This window comes from Phascolarctos cinereus, unplaced genomic scaffold (assembly GCF_003287225.1).
Source record: "Phascolarctos cinereus isolate Bilbo 61053 unplaced genomic scaffold, phaCin_HiC Scaffold_2;HRSCAF=192, whole genome shotgun sequence".
Taxonomy (NCBI): Eukaryota; Metazoa; Chordata; class Mammalia; order Diprotodontia; family Phascolarctidae; genus Phascolarctos; species Phascolarctos cinereus.
Window position 1 is genome coordinate 377650008 of NW_027555625.1, and position 15796 is coordinate 377665803.

General features: G+C 37.5%; 1 protein-coding gene across 1 annotated transcript in view; it reads left to right on the forward strand.

Moving 5' to 3' along the window:
- The window catches only part of KCTD16 (potassium channel tetramerization domain containing 16), a 345625-nt gene that overhangs the window by 316594 nt on the left and 13235 nt on the right, over positions 1-15796 (forward strand). The gene's annotated exons all lie outside the window — the stretch shown is intronic.

Here is a 15796-nt window from a genome sequence, read left to right on the forward strand (position 1 = left end):
CAAACATGTAATGCAGCTTGTAAATAAATATTTTAAGATAACTGTTTTAAGTAATATATAATTCACATATAATAAATTCATAGGAGAATATTTAAAAGTAAATATTTGGGTTTTAGGATTTTTCCAAGAGCATGTTTAGGAAAAGTTTTAGATTTAATTTTTTAAAAATTATCTAACCTTCTTTCATTTTTCCAATTTTTATTGATTTTTTTATCACTTTTATTTCTGAATATATATTTCTCATTTTGCCATCCATCCAAAAAAGAATTAAAAAATAAAGGTTAAAAAATCAGCAAAATTAACTTCTAGATCTGCCAAACTTGGTAGTTTATGCATATTCTATATCTATAGTTTCCCACTTCTGCAAAATATATATTTTCACATTAAGTTTGCATTTATAATCAAAACATAAGCTGTGATAGCTATTAGTTTCTGTCTCATACCCCTGGTAGCTGAACATTCATTAAGGGGTAGTAACAAATATTATTTTTTAAATAACTGAAAAAAGTGACCAACTTCCCACCCCCACACTTGATACACTGCTGATTGCTATTCAGGACTACTGTGGTGGAGCTTCAGTGATGGTAAAACATGAAATAGAAGCCACCAGAAAAACGTGAAAACTCTTTCATTCATTATTTCACCACTTTTAAATGAAATTCCCTTTCATTTATGCAGTAAGAAAGGCAGGGCTGTCATATTACGTCTTATTCTCTTGTTTCAGTGATGAACTCTTCAGGAATTAAAACCTTGAATAACTGAGTAGACAGAAAAAGTGTTGTGATGGTCATGCCTGAAATACATTTCTCTAATATAAAGTAGACATACAAATAATAATGTTTTTTACCTGTAAAGTGCTTAATCATTTTGAGTGCTGGTCTGTACCAAGTACCTCTCTCTGGCCTGGAAGGATATCTTTTTTTAGTGCTCAGAGCATATTAATCAGCAAATATTTATGAAGTACCCTCTAAATTGTAGGCATTGTGCTAAGCAATGCAGAAAAAATAAAGACAGAAATGAATCAGTTCCTGCCCTACATTCTACTAGGGGAAAATAAAAAGTAAAAAATATTAATAAATAAGTTTTCAGATTTCAGTCACGGCTTGTAAAATAGATGGGTGATGGTGGTGGTGATCATACTGAATCTAACATTGCTAGTTCAGATGGATACCAAGACCGCTCATTGTTCAAAAGGAAAATTTGGAGTGAATAGAGGAGAGAAACTGGTTTATAAAGAAAAGATAAAGTGTATCTGATCGAAGAAGTCTAGGATGAGGAGAGGACCATTACGAAAGTGTTAAGTACCAATTACAGTCTTCTGTTATACAATAGAAAACAAATAAAAATATATACATATAGATGTTTAGATAGATAGAGAGACAGACAGACAGACAGACAGATAGATAGATAGATAGATAGATAGATAGATAGATAGATAAATCGATAGATCAATAGATCGATAGATAGATATTATGACTGCATCTAAAAAAGCTAGCATTATAGTCATGGGATAATAGATTTGGAACTGGATGGGAATGTAGAGATCATTTAATTTAGCCGTATCATTTTTAGACATGGAAACATTGGCCAAGAGAGTTTTAAGTAATTTTCCAACATTCTTTCAATAAATAAACAGTCTGATATTTGAAACCATGTCCTCTGATTCCATATCCGAAAAAAATTGCAGATGTTTCCATTGCATCATTCTGATGAAGTGAGATGAAGGTGAGTGGAAAGAAGAAAGGAAATAGGCTACAATAAGGGGGGATGCCAATATGGCACTCAGGGGTCCTTCGGGAAGGACAGAAAGTGAAAATTCAAATTTCCACTATTTTACCATGTAAACAAATTATTAAAGGATAATGTCCATTGGATTTTAATTGCTTATTGAGGATTCCTCTAAGCAGTGAAATCCTTCTACTAAATTAGCAAAATGCACACTGGGGCCTAAGAGTGAAGAGTAATAAAGGTTAATTTTATTTATGCTGGAAAATGTCTTCAGGGAATTCTTGGTATTAATGAATCATATTAACTGAAAACAGGCATGACTAATTTTGATGATTACAATGATGACTCAATTTTTAATAAATCAAAAAATACATCTCATTTTTTCCTTTTTTATATGGGTCTTGTCACTGTCAATGGATTTAACCATAATCTCTTTGCTTTGACTTTAATCTCCCCAGCAATATATTCATTTTATGCCCTGGGACTATGCCACAGTATCTTCAATTTCTTGGCTAGGTTTCTCTAAAGACCTTTGACAATTCCTTCCTTCCTTCCTTCCTTCCTTCCTTCCTTCCTTCCTTCCTTCCTTCCTTCCTTCCTTCCTTCCTTCCTTCCTTCCTTCCTTCTTTCCTTCCTTTCTTCTTTCCTTCTTTTTTTCCTTCTTTTTCTCTCCCTCCTCCCCTCCATCCCTCATTTCCTTCCTTCCTTCTTTCTCTCTTTCTTCATTTTGTTTTTTAATGTTTGATGGATAATTTTATAAGACTGTCATTTTCAAATCTCTCCATCCTCATAGAACTTTCCCTTGTAACAAAGAAGTACAGTAAAGCAAAATAAACTAATTAAACATATGCCTTATTTCACCACCCATAGTTCATTCTTAATTTCCCAGTAGAAGGGAGCTATGTTTCGTCATTAGTCCTCAGGAGTCAAGACTAGCCATTTCATTGATTTAAATTCTAATGTCTTTTAGTTGCTTCATTTACACTACTGTGGTCTTTATGTATGTTGTTCTCTTGGTTCTGCTTACTTCACCCTCTTAGTTCAAATGAATCATTTCAAATATAACTAAATTCTTCAAATTTACAGTTTCTTCTGTTTTTTTATATATGAGACCTTTCTGTCATTGAATTTCTTGGGACTATTTGACCAATAAGAGAGATTGATAGGCTAAAAGATATAAGAAAGTAAACTAAGTTTTTTTTCATAGTTCCAAATAATTTGTCATAATGCTTAGAGCAACTCATAGCTCCACCAAAAGTGTATTAATAATATGCCTGTCTTCCCACATCCACTCCATCATTGACTATTTCTATGGTTTTATTTTTTGTCATTTGGCCAATTTTTTTTCAGCAGGAGGTGACACCTCAGGCCTTTGTTTTAATTTGCATGTCTTTTATTACTAATGATTTGGATTGCCTTTTCATGCCTTTCCCACATTTCCCTCAAAGGCTCACCTGCGGATCAATTGAACACTTGATGTGAAAGCATGTATCATCTTTCTGTTTAATTCTTACCCTCCCTTTAAAAACCACTAAGTGCCATGTTATCTTTCCCATGGGTCAGGCTATTACAGTGATGTCTTTTTGTCCCATTTTTCATTTTTTTGCCCTCCTTCATTTAGACATGTGTAAAATTCTCCCGCTGGTCCTTCAAAAAGTGTCCTAAATGATTCTGTTCTCCTCTCCCTGTTGCCATGGATTCCTGCTGACCTATCTTCCACCTGTAGCAATGCAATTTTCAATCACTCCTAAAAGGGTTCTGTAGGGGGGTAGACGTCATTGCTATTTTGGGTCAATCTCTTTCCTTTTTGACTCTTTCCCGATTTATTTCTCATTTTCATCTTTCTATTAAGACTTTTTTTTCACTGCTGTAACTCTCCCTTTACCCAAATGTCTGTTTGCCAGTTCTACCTGTCTTACCACCTATATTCAGTCAGTATCCTCTTTTGGTCCTCTGTGCATCTCTCTCTCATATATGTGTGTGTGTGTGTGTGTGTGTATATACATATATATATATATATATATATACACATATATACACATATATATATACACACACACATATATACATATCTATATACACACACATATATATATATACACATATATATAAGAGAGATGCACATATATGTATATATGTGTATGTATATATAACTTGTGTATATAATATATACACATATGTATGCATGTGTGCATGTGTGTATATATATATATATATATAATATATACACATATGTATGCATGTGTGCATGTGTGTATATATATATATATATATATATATATATATATATATATATATATATCACACGTGTGCGTGTGTGTGTGTGTGTGTACTCTGTTGGGTTCTGGCCTCTGGGGACTCTCATTTTCTTGAAAACATCATCTCTGCTGTGCAAACTTTCCTTATTAATCCTACCTTGCCAAAATCATTTGGTCTTAGTATTAGAACTTTTAGTTTCCCCAAAAATATAATTTGTACTTGTTTTATTTGCAAAACAAGTAGTGCAGTAGAAAGAGCGCCGGTTTGGGAGTCAGAGGATACAGGTTCTAATTTGAGCTTTGATGCTTACTGTAGCATCTTTGTGACTTTGGGCAAGTCACCTGAGCCTCAGTTTCCTCTGTTAAATGAAGGGGTAATAATATCTCACTCCAGAGGTCCCTTCCATCATTAAGGTATAATCCCATGCCTCCTGTGCTTTTATGATCCTTTTATAGATAGCTTCCCCAATGCATCCTTTTGGTCCTTTCTTTGGACTTTCATGTCCTGACTTGCCCATTATTTGCTATGCTCCTCCAGTGCAGAGAAAGAGAGAGAGTCTCCTTTTTTGTTTCACATCCCTTACACAACTTTGTTCCAAAGTGGTACTCCCGGATAATTGTCTCTTGTTGTCCCCCTTCTTTCTGGAAAACAGCAGGTGGCATCATCTCAGGCAAAATATAACCGAGTTGAAAAGGTCAACCACAAGCAAGCCGCAGTGAGTGTCAAGGTGGAATACACATTTCTCGGAAGCTTACAAAGTGCATGCATCACTGGTCTTCACTGTGCAATGTCTTTCCCGAGGCTAGCAGAATTATACAAACATCAATGTAGCCACTATTGACTTTTCAGCCAGGATACCAAGAAAGTCTTACAGCAGCTTCCGTAAATTAAATTTGGCCACCTAGCTTCCAGACTGACAGGCTCCTACATCATTGACGGAGAAGACAGGGAAAGCAGTTTTCCCAGCTGTTTCTGTAAATGATGTGCACTGTGTTCACAACCATTAGCAGGTGGAGAATGTGAAGTGTGGGTGGATTGCAGAGCTGCCTGCTTTAAAAATGCATAAGCACTTTGTGAGTTTGCAAAGTCATGTTTCACTGGGTCCAGTTTGAATTTTTCATGGGTGAAGAGACAGTCTTTAGCTTTTCCTCTTGTAGCCCATTTTTACCATCAGGCACTTTGGAATGAAAACTGCAGTAGAGGAAGCCAAGATTAATCACATATGCCCCTCACTAGTCCTGCCATTTTTCTAATATACTCTAATATACCAAAAGGTTATGTACAGCTACAGTGTTTGCTGCACATATCTCATTGGTTTCTCTTATCCCTTATAAACTAGAATAAAATTCCTCCACCTTCTGCAAAAAAAAAAAAATCCCAATATCCCTTAATACTAGTGCATTGGGTCTGAGATTATCTCTAATTTATCCTCTTATGTATCTTGTTTATACATAGTTGGTAGCATTGTTGGTGAGTCATCTCCTCCAACAGAATGTGAACTCTTTGAGAGCAAGGACTCTTTTTGTTGTGGTTAATTATTATTATTTACCTTTGTTTGCTTCCCCAAATGCATAGTTAGCATGGTGCCTAGCACTCAGTAGATACTTAATATATGTTTATTGATTTGACTTGACTCCATGTATAAGACTTAGATTCCAAGGAGCAGTCTTCAAATAAAACTTTGAGGAATCTTCCTCTTCCATGGACCACCAAGAATTTCAGATGCTACTGAGCAGAGGCTTTACCATTGCCTCTAAGAACTTAGAGCAAGAGGAATCATGGTACAGTGGAAAGAGCATTAGCTCTGGAGTTACTAAAGTACCTCTGACCTTACCTGTGTCTTCTTGGGCCAGTCGCTCCTTTCACAACAGAACTTCAGGTTCTTCGATTGTAAAGGAAGGGGGTTGGATAAAGTGCCTTCTGACGTCCTTTCCAATTCAAGATCCATCAATGATCCTACAAGAGCCCACCCTATAGGAAGGGACAGTCCTATAGACACAATTGGGCAACGTGGATACCAGCAGCAAGCTTAATGGTCCAGGGGTCTAGAACCAAACATTATATCAACTTTCTGTTTGCCTAGGTACAGCACCTGCCTTCTAGGGTTGTTGTGAGGATCAATTGAAATAATAAATGTGCTTAGCATCTGCATCATATAAATGTTAGCTATTACTATTATGTCTAAACCAGTGTTTCTTCTTGCAAAGCTTTTCAGTTTGGCATGATACTGGGAAAGATTTATGGAAGAGCCAATCCTGGGGAAAAAACAAAAACAAAAACAAAAAAACTTCTGTTGTAGCTTTATTCTGCATAATATAGAGGGGGTGGTGAACATCAGGCAGAGGAAACCCCTGTAAGTTGACAGGGGCCAATTCATATTCAGCCTGTAAGTCATTTTCTGGCCTGATCTGCCTGTGAAGTTAGTATTCCCATCCCAGCCCTACTGTAGGCCCGTTCTATATATAAGTGGATCAGGGGCCTTCTTAATATCATGACAACTATAATGATGACTAATTACTCTTCTCCAATAGAATATAAACTCTTTGAGGGCACAAATTGTTTGTTTTTGTTTGTGTATCCCTACACCTGGTACCATACTTGGTAAACAGCAGGCACTTAAGCAAAACTTATTGATTCATTCGATTGATTATTGATTACCTCATTGGAAATTTGCAAGAAAGAAGCAGAAATGAAACTATGGCAAAAGAACAAAGAGGAAGATCATAGTTTTGAGGGTGGAATAAAAATTAAACATCATCTATTCTAAGCCTCTCATGTTACAGAGGAGGAAACTGAGGGCCATAGAAATTAAGTGACTCGCCCAAAATCACAGAAGCACTAGTTATGAAATCTAGGATTTCAGCCCTGTCTTTCAGACTCACAATACAGTTCTCTTCTCACTATATTATACTGCCTTCTCAAGAACAATCGAGGAGGCTGGATATGCTTCTCTGGATTCAACGGGATAGCTTGACTCGAATAATCTCTGTCAGAACAGAAAGTTCTTAGTCTCATTCTTAGCTCTGATTCTGAGTTGTGAAAGCTGCATGTCCAAGTCCCAGTGAATCCTTTTCCCACAGTAATAGACTTCTCTTCAGGTCTTCTCTCAGAGAACCACCCCTAGACTACCAGAAATATAAAACAAAAAAAAAACAATTTTAATCTTTAAATTCTGGAACTCCGAAATTTGTTTAAGGTAGGATTAAATGCGAGGGAAGTTGAAATAGACAAAAATGTTTATTTTTTAAGACACTGCCCTCCCAAGCCCCCTTTTAGTATAAGTGGGCAATCTATTTATATTTAACATAAGCAGGCAAACTACATAATGGGTTTTATTTCACAGAATGTGTTTAATTATGTTCATAGAAGATTTTTTTTTAAAATTGTGATAAACAGATGGGGTTTCTACTTCAATTAGATCCTTGATATCAAAGAAATTCCAGATACTTGATCCCTTTTTCTTAGAGCAAGGATTCTTCATATTATATGTTGTGGATCACTTTGTCAATCTAGTAAAGTCTATGGACTCCTCAGAATAATTTTTAAATAATTTTAAATAATTGAAAGAAATGCAAAATCTTATGTAGAGGTTAATGAAAATCACAATGTATTTTTTTTCTTATCTAAGTTCATGGAACCCCTGAAATCTGTACAAAGCATCACAAGTTAAGAACCCCATATTAGAGGGATAGATGAATTAATTTAAAAAACCAAACTGTATTTATCTTTCTCTTGTCACTTCACAGTGAATGTCTTCCTTGTTATTACTTTGATTTTGAAGGCTCACACCAAGTCATTCAGGCAGTTGTTAGGCCGTAAAATCATGCATTTAGATCTGGAATAAATTTCAGAAGCCAACTAGTCCAAGGCCGTTATTTATAGATGAGAAAATGGACTCTGAGTCCAGATGTTCCAGTTAGTGAATTAAGAGCTGCTGGACTTTATTGAGTAAGGAAGTGGCATGATCAGACCTTTACTTTAGAAAGAGCAATTTGATAGGTTAGTGGAAGGTGGACCAGAGTAGGGACACAAATTAGACAGCTATTGCAGTAGTTCAGGCATAAATGATGAGGATCTACACCAAGTGGTCACAGTGTCAGAGGAGAGAAGGTGCCACATATCAGAGATATTACGAAGGTGGAAAAATAAACAGGACTTGCCTAGAGAATGGATGGAGGAAAGGGAGGGTGGTAAGAGAGAGTGAGGAGTTGAGAATAATGCTTTGCATGTTGTTTCCCTCGACAATCATAGGAAAGCCATGAAAGCTAGGAAGAGAGGAGTACTGGGAGAAAAGATAATGAGTTCAGTTTGGAATATGTTGAATTTAAGGTATAAATGGGACATGTAGTTTGAAATATACAATAAGCAGTTGGAGTTGTGAGACGAGGCATTAGGAAAGAGGCTAAGGCTGGATAAAAAGATCCAAGAATCATCAGTATAGAGACGATGATTGAATCCTTGGGAACTGATGGGATCACCAAGTAAAACAGTATAGAAGGAGGACAAGCCTTGGAGGACACTTGCTAGGGCCAGGGTGCCAGCCCAATCTCCCATCTGGAATGTGGAGAACTTTTAGTGCAAAGAACAGTCACTCTGCCTTAGACTTCAGGCCTCCCATCTCTTGCTGTGCCTTGTCCTTTGAGGGCAGAGGAGTGGTTCCCTGCACTCAAGGATGAACATTCTCACATCTGGTCATGCTCTTCACATTCCAGTGACTCTGAATTCCTGTAGATCATCATTCAAACTCAATTTCATACCCTTTACCATTCCCGTTTCCTCATTCATATTCCCCTCTAGCCTCCCCCTCCTCCCACTTTCTGCCAACTTTTATCCTAACTTCACCTAGACCTTCTGTGGTGCTCTTTGGAATGCCTGTTGCATGAGCATCAAACCTCTCCCTATTTTAAATCTTTTTTTTCTCTCTCTTTCTATACAGGAGCTATTACTGAAACTTGGCTACCTCTTAATGACACAGCCCCCCTGTACAACCTTTTCAGTACTGGCTTCACCTTCACTCATTCTCCTCAGCTCACTGATTGAAGTGGGTGAGTTGAAATTCTCCTTGCTCCCCGCTGCCACATCCAGGTTCTCCTCCTTCCTCCATTACCTCTCAATTCTCTCCTATGCCCTCTCCCCTGGGCCAGCCAGTCTCTCATCTTCTTCCTGTCTAGACTCCATGGTGATTCAATTCAACTCTACACTGTCCTCATCTCTGACATTCCTAATTCCTATATCATTGCCAAGCCTCAGCCTTGGATCACTCTTACAGTTCTTTGTCTTCACTCACTCTCATCCCATATCTCTTCTGTCCTTTGAGGCTCAACTCCTCCAAAAGGCTATCTCCAATAGGTCCCTTCATTGTCTTTCCTCTCACTCTCTTCTTAAGCCCTAACAAATCTGATTTCTGACCTTATCATTCTGCTGAAACTGTTCTCTCCAAATTTACAAATTATATTTGAGTTGCTAAATCCAATCTTCTTTTATCAGTCTTTGTTATCCTCAGCCTTGCTGCAGACTTTGACACTATTGTTCATTTTCTCTTCCTTGATACCTTCTTCTCTCTAAGTTTTTGGGATACCACTCTCCTCTGGTTTTCCTCTTTCCTATCTGACTGCTACTCCTCTGTCTCCTTTACTAGATCCATCTCTAACTATAGGTGTGTCTCAGGGTTCTGCATTTAAAAATATTACTCTGATAAAGGGTCCATAGGCTTCACCACACTGCCAAAGGGCCAATGACATTGAAAAAAAAAAGTTAACAACCTTTGCTCTTGAGCAAAATTAAATCTAATGCTACATCTATGAGACACTTCTTTTGATATTTTAAGCAAAGATTTCTCTCTCTCTCTCTCTCTCTCTCTCTCTCTCTCTCTCTCTCTCTCTCTCTTTCTCTTTCTTTCTCTCTTTCTCTCTTTCTCTCTCTCTTTTTCTCTTTCTCTCTCTTTCTTTCTCTCTCTCTGTCTTTCTGTGTGTATGTCTCATTTTCTCTACTCTAAACATTCTTCATTTATCCTCCTAAGTCATGATCTGATCCCCCTTCTCCATTCTGATTGTTTTTTGTAATATCATAGACTTAGAGCTGGAGAGGGCATAATGGGTCAAGTAGGCCAGCTCCTTCCTTTTCCAGTGCCTATCAAATAGTGGACACTTCATGATTGGTAAACCTCAGTCTACAGTGGAAACAACAACAACAACAACAACAACACTTTATTCCAAGGAGCTAGTCAAAAATATTGAATAGCAGATGAAGAAATTAATCCCTAGAGAGATTGAGGAACTTCAATAAGGTCACATGACTAGGAAGTGGCAGAGCCAGGACTGAATTCAGGTGGTCCTCCTCCTCCAAAATAGAATGTTATTCACTGTACTGCATTGGTGGCTTTGGGGTCACTCCAGTTTATCAAAGTCTTTCCTAAAATGTGATGCCCAGAACAGAATGCAGTATTTCAGATATGGTCTAACCAAGGCACAGTAAAGTGGGGAAAGAAAAAAGATGGTATTCATAGTGGGCATTAAAGGTGTTTGGGGTAGGCATTACTCATGGCATGTACATTGCATAGAAGCAGGGTTGAAGAGGGAGCAGAAGGAGGTCATAGAAGCATAGATTTATAATGTAAGGGAACTGTAAAGTTCTCAGACCTAGCCTCTTGATTTAAGAGCTGAAGAAGCTAATCTAGTGAAGTTATGCAACTAGCACAGGGCCACACAGCTAGTAAGTTTCTGAGGTAGAATTCAAACTCAATTCTTTCTGACTCCAAGTCTAGTATACTATCAAGTAGACTATACCATGCTACTCCTTACATATTCACTAAATAAATTACTAAGCATATACACTTAATGAACACTGATTATGTGGATAAAAATGAGATCAGTAATCATATAGTGTTTTGCACAGTAAGTTCAAGTAATGGATAATACAGAACCAGGGCAGAGATTTTAGTCAGAAAATGACAACAGAAAAAAAAAAACCACATTTTTTCAAGTTAGTTCCTTGGAATAAAGTGCTTTTCTCACAGTAAATTGAGGCTTATCAATTTTTAATCAATAGAAGGAATTATTTTCCCCATTTTTGAAACCTTAGCAAAAGGCAAATGAAAGCTTGCTGTTGTAATTGGAAGCAGAGATGTATTTAAAAGGAACCATGTAACACCTTTAGGTGCTAGAATTTGGGAATTCTGGGGCAGACAAATATTCTGGATATTTAGAAGAAGTATCCTGAGAAAGAATTTTCCCCTAGTTGAGAATGGACAAGCATATGTCTGGTGTGACTGCATAGGGCGTATGAGACCACCTCAACTTGCACACTTACAGCCTCTTCTTTTCCTGAATTCCTTAACTCTCTAAAGATGATAAGTGCTTAGGGAAGGAGAGATGGAGCTTATAATGCTTCCAAACAGGATGAGGAAGATTTAATATCATTTCAGATCATTTTTCAGCATCTACTCTCACAGCTTTCCATCAGACCTCACCTCCAGACAAAATGTACTAATTCTTTACTGTGTTCTACATTTAAATATAATATAGATAAAGAGTGGCCTTTAGAGTCACCATTTATGTTTTGCCTGTGATACAAAATAGCTGTGTAACACTGGGCAAGTCACTTAACCTCTTAGTAGCTAAGACAATTCTGTAAGACTAAAGGCTAAGGTGGCAGGAAGAGTTTTCTAATTTAATGAAATCATAGCTCCTGTTCTTCCACCATCCTACCCTTCTCCATTCCCCCCAAAAAACATAAGAGTAGCAAAGATATAAAATGTTAAATTTTGGAATAAAAGAGCATACTTCAGAGGAAAAAATCTGACATTCCAATTTCAGGTAGTAATATCACCTGAAATATATTAAAAGTAATTCTTTTGAGTTGAATGGAAGCTCAGGTGACATTTCAATCCATGATTGTCTAAGCATTCCATCAGGAAATGGCTTATTCCTGTGCCAGTTTCCTAGCTTGCACAAATTTTGGATGTCTGTGTGAAGTTTTCCAGATGGTCACTCTTGCATCCTTCAAACACACTGCTGTTGATTTCTTTAAAATGTCTCCTGTGGGCAAATAAAGATTCCCCCTGAGAGGGAAGGAATGGGGAAGAGACCTCATCATATTTAGCAGGTTCACACAATTTAGAAGTTCATGCAACTTTTATTTCTGCTACTTGTAGTCATCAAATTCTTACTGCCCTTAGTCAAACCCAGAAAGGGTTCAGGTAAGTAGAAACTATCTTTCTATGTGTTTAATTGTAAGCTGAATTTCCAAACCTTTTCCAGAAGAATAAGGCTGCTTCACTTTTGTATTAGAGTGAAATGTCCTGTAGGAGATAAATATTGGAAAAGTTTCACCTCTTTTCTCATCAGAGTAGAAGAGCCGGAGTCTATTAGCAAAACGCTGGTGGGTACTTAGCAAGAGAGACAAATTTCATCTTCCTAAGGAGAAATGGCTCCCTCAGAGTCCATGCTGGCAAAGCGAGGAGGCCTTTTCCACTCTCATTCTTTGCAGGAGCCAGCTGGTGCATGTTGAGCAGATTTCTCCGTAGCACGGGAGACGCTTATTTACAATAGCCTGTGGTAACTAGGATGCTACCACTGTTGGCCTTCTTTTTGGTTAATTGGATTACTGCATTTAATTTAATGGATCTGTAAATATGATGGCTGCACAGTCTAATTATGACAAGTTGTTTCAGGGAATGGGTCTCAGTTGGAGATACTTCTAATATTGGGAGTTTATGTCACTAGACTTATGGGTCAATCAGCAAAGATCTTGGGATTCCTTCTCCTAGAATTTAAACCAACAAAAAAACCCATTGCTAATGATAGCTGACATTTATTTAGCCTCGAAGATTTACAAAATACTTTAAATACACGATCTCATTTTAGATGGTACTGATATGATTTTCTGCCATTTTGTAAATTCAAAAACTGAACCCATGGAGGTCCCACAGTGAGTAAATATTTGATTTAAGATTTCACTTTATACCTCTTCTGACTCTTATTTCAACCCTTTATCTACTACATCACATAGCTGAGATAACATACGTTTTATAGAAAATATTTAACGCTTAGTCTTACCAGTCATCAAGCTTTTATCAAATGCTTACTATATATCTGGCCATGTGTTAAGTAATGAGCATTAACAAGACATAAACGTGGTCCCTGCCCTCTAAGAGTTCACATTCTAATGGGGGAGGCAACACGTAAGCAACTATGTATATATGGAATATTTACAGAGTAAATGGAAGCTAATCCCAGAGAGAAGGTACTAGTCAGGGAGAGGGCCAGGAAGGACCTATTGCAGAAAGTGGGACTTAAGCTAAATGAAGCCAAAAAGTAGAGATGAAGAGAGAGAGAGTATCCCAGTCTGCAGGACACGCACCAAACTGAACGAGCAATATTACAAATACAGGTGCCAGGTAATTTCCTTGATGGCTGCCACCCCACACTTACCCTTCCCAGACATATCATAGTATTCTGTTCTAACCTGGGTTATTGCACAGAATTAGTTTGCCTACAAGTCAAATACTGGATCTATGAAAACTATTCACAGTAAAGTCATGATATAATATAGCTTCTGTTTCTCTTTCCCACTCTCCATCCCCTAACTAGCAAGGCTGTGGCAGGATTTTGCATTATTGATAATGTGGATGCTTCTTCTCTGTGTAGGATTAGGGATGTCTGGGTGAAGAATAGGACAGAAGAGGCTGTAATCTCTATGTTTAATCCATGACATGAATATAGGTACTCCATTCAATGCAGTTTCCACATAATATAGCTGTAAGAAGGTTCTACTGTATCTCTTCCCGGGCAGAATTAAGGCCATGTTGAATCTCTGAGCCACAGGTTACATGTGATGCATGCGATAACACAGAACCATTATGTTGGCCTGCTAGGTCCAAAGGAAAAACTCCTGGCAATTGGTCATCCTCATAACAAGTGCATATGGCAACAGCAAAAGAATCTCAAAAACAGATTCCTTTCCTGAAAACCAAGAATCAATAGGACTGATAGAAGTTATAGAAAGTTTATTCCAGTGATTCAAATTCAAGAATCAATTTGTATTTAAAAAATAAGAGAGTTTAAAGATTTCAAAAGAAAGGAAGGATTTTTTTTTCAGTTTTATACTTCATTTAGTAGAACTAAAACAAAGGACCATCACTATTCCTACATTTCCTCTAAAATGTTCCTCCCCTGCTCCTCATCCAGGAGGAGAATGAGAAGCAGTTAAGAGTAGCTTTTGGGATGGTCTTATGCTCCTAGTCTTCTCATCCTAACACTCTACATATTCTTAAGGGAAAAGAGGAGCCAAGCAATCCCACTCCCTTTGTGTGATGTATGTGCTGAAGTGCGTCATGCACATATAGAATTGTAGGGTGATGGTATCATAGCAAGCTACAAGGGACATTAGAGATCATCTGTACCGGAGTGGGGGACCTGGGCCTTGAGGCCACATATGGCCTGCTAGATCCTTAAGTGCAGCCTTTTGACTGAATCCAAATTTTGTTCTGTGAAATTTAAATTCAGTCAAAAGGCTGAATTTAAGGATCTAGAAGGCCACATGTGGCTTCAAGGCTGCAGGTTCCGTACCCCTTATCTAGTCCTATTCCTTCTTTTTACCCTAGAGGAAAGCAAAGCCAAGATAGTAAGTGGCAGAGCCATGCTGTAGAATCACTTTGAAAAGTATCAAAGGTTCCCTGAGTGTAAGCTATGATGATGAGGAGGAGGAGGAGGAAGAGGAGGACTACATGCATGTTTCTGTGTGTGAATATTGTGGCAGCTAGGTGGCACAGTGGATAGAGTCCTGGGCTTGAAATCGCGATGACCTGAGTTCAAATTCTGTCTTAGATACTAATTAGCTGTGTGACCATGGGCAAGTCAATTAACCCTGTTTGCTTCAGTTTCTTCATCTGTATAATGAGCTGGAGAAGGAAAACCACTTCAGTATCTTTGTCAAAAAAAAAATTAGGGTCACATAGAGTTGTACACAGCTGAACAGCAACAACAAAACGGTAGAGAAACCATTGTCCATCATACACATGCCATAAACCATTTCCCAGATAACACTAGTTTCTTACTGTGGGATGGGTCAGGATTGGCTTCCTTATTAATTTAGCAGATGTTTCTTTTCTCTCAGAGGTGGAGGAGAGGGATGAAATAAGCATTAATTAAGTGCCTACTGTATGTGAGGTATTTTACAATTATAATCTCATTTGATCCTTACAACAACCCTGGGAGGAAGGTGCTATTATTATTCTCATTTTGTAGTTAAGGAAACTGAGGCATATAGAGATTAAATTATTTTCCCAGGGTGAAACAACTAGGAAATGCCTAAGAATGGATTTGAGTCAGTAATTTTCCTGACTCCAGGATCAGTGCTCTATCCACCTAAAATGATATTGCTAGCTAGAGAACGAACTTGTTCCTGCACAAGTCAAATTCAACATATGACTTCTTTAATCAAATCATCAGCTACCTTAGGAGAGAGTTTTTAATTTTTTAATTTTTTTTTTCCTTTCCTCACATTGAAGTTGGGAAAAAAAGTCCCAGATAGCAGATGTCTGTATGAACAAATGAGTATTTCCTTGCAAGTTTCCTTTATGGTTTAGAACAGGAGCCCTTTAAGGGAAGGGAAGGAACTTTGTTTCCCTCTCCATCAGGGCTCAGGACCAGTACATTGTTAATGCTGGAGAAAACCTTTGTTGCTTTAGGAATAAGACTAACTCTTCTTTAATAGGTTTAGCATGATATATTATACTTTTACCACTTAGAGGAGCATGATTTAAATGGGTTTACTGTAATGCAATGAAGAGAATTTGGAAAACAATACA